The sequence below is a fragment of the Ruditapes philippinarum genome, unplaced genomic scaffold (genome assembly GCF_026571515.1).
Source record: "Ruditapes philippinarum isolate M1 unplaced genomic scaffold, ASM2657151v2 ctg865_1_1_1_1, whole genome shotgun sequence".
In the NCBI taxonomy this organism is placed as follows: Eukaryota; Metazoa; Mollusca; class Bivalvia; order Venerida; family Veneridae; genus Ruditapes; species Ruditapes philippinarum.
In genome coordinates this window covers 1-4589 of record NW_026860212.1, presented here as the reverse complement: position 1 = coordinate 4589, position 4589 = coordinate 1, and the positions used below count along the sequence as shown (strand labels likewise).

The 4589-nt window shown below is 35.4% G+C and overlaps 1 pseudogene; it reads left to right on the top strand.

Annotated features, from left to right (window-relative positions):
* Positions 1-1510: 1510 nt before the first annotated feature.
* Positions 1511-3351, top strand: LOC132759259 (uncharacterized; annotated as a pseudogene).
* Positions 3352-4589: the final 1238 nt, after the last annotated feature.

Genomic DNA, 4589 nt, shown 5'->3' with positions numbered 1-4589 from the left:
TTTAAAAAAAATTGTTTTAGTAATTGTCCTTGAAAAATACTTTGGAACGCGCACTTTGCTTTTGTAAACTCCACTTGGACCCCTTTTATGGACACAAAAGTTGAAAAAGCTGGCTACGCCCCTAATAGTACATGGTGGCAATTCTTTATATGCGTTTTACAACACATAATGATATAAACAAATCATTGATATGACGAAAAATAGATAAAAGGCATTATAATCAAGTCGAAACGATCAATAACGGACCAGTATATATTCATGTAAGGGACAATTTATTACACGCAAAACATGCAGCTGGCTTTACTGCAAATGCAAAAGATCTCGAGGTACTATTCGTGATTAAACGAACAAAATTAGAAACAGACAAGTAAAAAAACAAGAATAAAGATCAACAAGGTAAAGGCAACGTTCACAGGACGTAAAACCCACAAATTAATCACAATCAAAAAAGGAATATTTTTCTCTAATTTGCTGCATGTTCATTCATATGTTATACGTTTATATTACTTTTCTGTACTATAAATATTTATAAAATTGCATTTTTTTGAATACATGAACATGAAATACCATATTGAAGTGGAAAGGCATGACCAATTATTTGAAACATTTTGATGAGGAATTAAATAGAGAGAAAAAAGAATCCCTAAAGAATGCACAACACGGAATAATAGAAAATGTTGCAGGCTCGGTTTGATTGAGCCTGTTCATGAACGGTACTGGAAAGTGCAAGTTACCGTCCACGCCCCGTAACACCGGCTTCAGCAGAATTCAACATTTAATATGAACTGGTACAATTGTGAATTTTGAAACATCCGCAGATATGTTCATATGGCGGTTATCATGGAACCTTCATTGTGACACGTAGTGCCATTCCATGAAAAGCGGCATATGGTCACCAATTAAGAAATGCGTGTGCACTAAACGAGAAAACAATGGGCGGAACTAAATAAAATGGTATTTAGAAAGGGGATCAGAGGTTATGAAGCCTGCATATCACAGATAAGACGTGAAAAGACAAATTCAAAAAGCAGACCACATATCCAAAGGGTGATTCAACAGTATTCAAGTGAGGATTAATACTGGAACCACTCTACAAGAAAATAGCCGAATTGAAAGAACTAAATTACCAGTGTGAAGCACAACAATAATGTCGTGCTGATCGAACGATCTTTAAGGATCGGAAATATAACATCTCTGATTGAATGTACTAATTGAATAAACCACCCTTGTATCATAGTTTGGGGACCTTTCTGTTGAAAGAGTTTCAGAGTTAAATCGTATACATATACATGCACAGTGCGGTTACTGGAGTGCAGGTATCAGTTACCCGCACTCCAGATCATGCCCGTTAATTGGCTCATTTTTGCTGGGGTTTACATATATGGACGTATTCCATTCACCTGTTCTGGCTTACTGTTCTGTGTTCCGGAATGCTCTTTTCAAATGTACGAAAGGAATATTTCAGAACAAGCGTACTGTGCTAGAATTATGTTGCAATCAAAGGAATATTTCAGAACATGGACACTGTTATAGAATTGTGTTCTGAATGGAGCAATTTCGGAACACTGCTCTAATCAATATCAAAAATGGCTGTTGCAAGAGCTGCAGTCCTTTCTGTGCTAATGGAGGAGATGATTTTTTGTGAAGAGGGGATGGAGATTGACACTGATGAGTCTGCAATGCTCATTCTAATTATGGCGGCAAAGTTGTAAGTTAAATATGATATTATAGATGATACATTTATTTGAGCAGCATTTAAAAACAATTTTAAATGCATGGTTCACAGTAGCCTTTGTGTAGAAGTATGTAAGTATACACTGTATATCATATGCATACATTTGCTGATTTTCTGTCATTCAAGGTAACTGATGATAGCATTAATGACACAGAAATATAATGGACTTTAGTGAATAAGTAGTTTACTTGGGATAAATCTTTAGTTTGTAAGTCATCCAATATGGCTACTTAATTATATGATGTATTTCAATTTATTTCAGTGTCCGCAGAGAGAGACAAAAAGTTGAAAGATATGTTGAGGGAACAATTCCAATGTACTACTTAGACGACTTTAAAAGATTTTTTAGAATGACTAGGACAACATTCGAAATCATTTGTGAAAATCTTGGTGAGTTCCAAGAGCTGCTACCCAGTTGGACAGGAGGAAGAGACCATATAAATATAGAAAAACAACTCTTAATTACACTGTGGTATATTGCGACACAAGACACTACACATAGCATTGCAGACAGGTTCAATGTTACAGAATCCTCAGTTGTCAGGTGCAGGGATAGAATATTTAGTGTGTTTCTAACTCATCTGAAGCAGCAATTTATTATTTGGCCTAGCAACAATATCAGGCAAGAGGTTATCGATGCATTTCGTCGCAAAGCTAATTTTCCTGATGTATTGGGAGCAATCGATGGAACCCACATTAACATAAGAGCACCAAAAGAACACAAAGATGTGTATATAAATCGGAAAGGATATCACTCAATAGTATTGCAAGGAGTCTGTAGAGAAGATCTTCGTTTTACCCATGTGTTAGCCGGCTGGCCTGGAAGTTGTCATGATGCAAGGGTCCTGAGAAACAGTGATTTATGGGAGAACGGGTTTAATTTGTGCGGCAATGGTCATCTATTAGGACATGGTGCATATCCTTTACGAACTTGGTTAATCACCCCATATCGAGATAATGGGCATCTAACACCACAAAAGAGAGCTTTTAATCAAGCGCTCTCTTCTACACGTGTTTCAGTGGAACGAGCCTTTGGATTGCTCAAAGGTCGTTTCTGTAGACTTCAGTATATCAATACTAGAGAATTTGAAGACAGCTGTAGATACAACAGTGGTCTGTACTATTGTACATAACATTTGCATTATTAATGGAGATGAAATGCAAGACTACTTTGATGATGACCATAATGCTAATGTTCATGCACAGAACAATTTCCATAACAATAATCAAGTAAACAGTGAATATGCTGGCATCGCAAAGCGTGACGCACTTGCTAGAAATTTTCCTTGAATGTGATTGTTACAAATATTAGTGACTCATATTAATATTTGTCAGGGAAATAAAGAATGCATGTGTAAACTCTTTTTGTTCTTGATTAGCCTAACTTACTACACAGTCATGTATCATTTGTGCTCAAATTTTCCAAGGTTAAGAATTTTAACCCCGCCAACAACATTTTATCAAGTTTGAAAGCTTCAGAAATGCTAATGTATGGTCTTGTACTGGTACTGCCCAGGAACTTGGCTTTAAAGCAGCATGCCTTCAGATGAGCCAAAATATTTCAATGAAGTCAAACTTGAGAAAAATGTACTAAGACATTAGGGAAAGTAGAAAGATTCAAGATTCAAGTAAAAATGTCATATTATAATTGACTAATTGCTAATACTTCATTATTTAAGACTATATTTCTACTGCGTTACTAACGCAGTAAGGGCATTTTTTGCATATTTTTACCTCTTTTTCTAATTTACTGTGGGTCGTAAGTACTCTCCTGCGCATCGGTCGAATGTTCCACTATCGCTCACTTCTTACCTCTGCTAAAATTGTAGGTTCAGACCGATATTTCTATTTTTAGACAGGAAAATCCGTGTCTACACTTCAGCCAATCAGTGACTAGCTTACTTGTAACGAATTGTCACATACCTGAATTTGACGCACCGTAATGTAAACAATGCGTGTTCATTTGTATTACATAAAATTGTTTATTTTAAACGACCAAAATGGTAAATTTGCGATGATATATTATTTATGGATAGTCAATTGTAATGGAGTCTACGTAAACGGTAGCTCAATACGAATAATGGTCCGCATATTCTGGCTGCAAGAAAGTCCACGTCAGGCCGTTAAAATTATTTTCTCAGATGACCAGAAGCATTTCGACAATAACTCAACCAATCCCTCGAAAAACAGAGCCATTTATATACATGTATGAATAAAGAGGAAGAAATTATCACATGCTATTGCAACATTACACCAGGTGTACACTATGCACAAAAAGTAATTTAAAAAATATTAATTTGACTGATTTTATATAGAACAGTACATACAAAGTCAGTATCATCTAGCTTTAATGATGGCCATTTAAGAATATCCAAGATCATATTTGACGTACTTTCATACCCTGTGTTTTTTCCATGGATGGGCAGGTTTTGTACAGTCATGATATATACATGTATGTGCAAAATGACATATATATAGGCTACTACATACAGACATGTGCAAACTCAACCAACACTATTTTAAACATCAATAGTAAAACTGCATTGGTTACTCATTTGAAATTCAGCTATTTTACTTAATAATATTGTAGTCAATCAGGAGACTACCACAGCAACCACAAGCTTGTCCATCAATATCAACAAGGGCTGTCAATAGAACAGTTGTTCTATTTAACTGTTCTCAGAACTTGATGGAAAAAGTTTGAATTAACTAAGGAATATTTCATTTATATACATATGATCAAGTCTTGCAATTTTATTTATGTTCGCATGAGGCCATATTTCATTTTAAAATTCACAAGTTATGAGTCTTTGACAGTGACCTCCAAGGTATACTATTATAAAGTTTCCGGGGC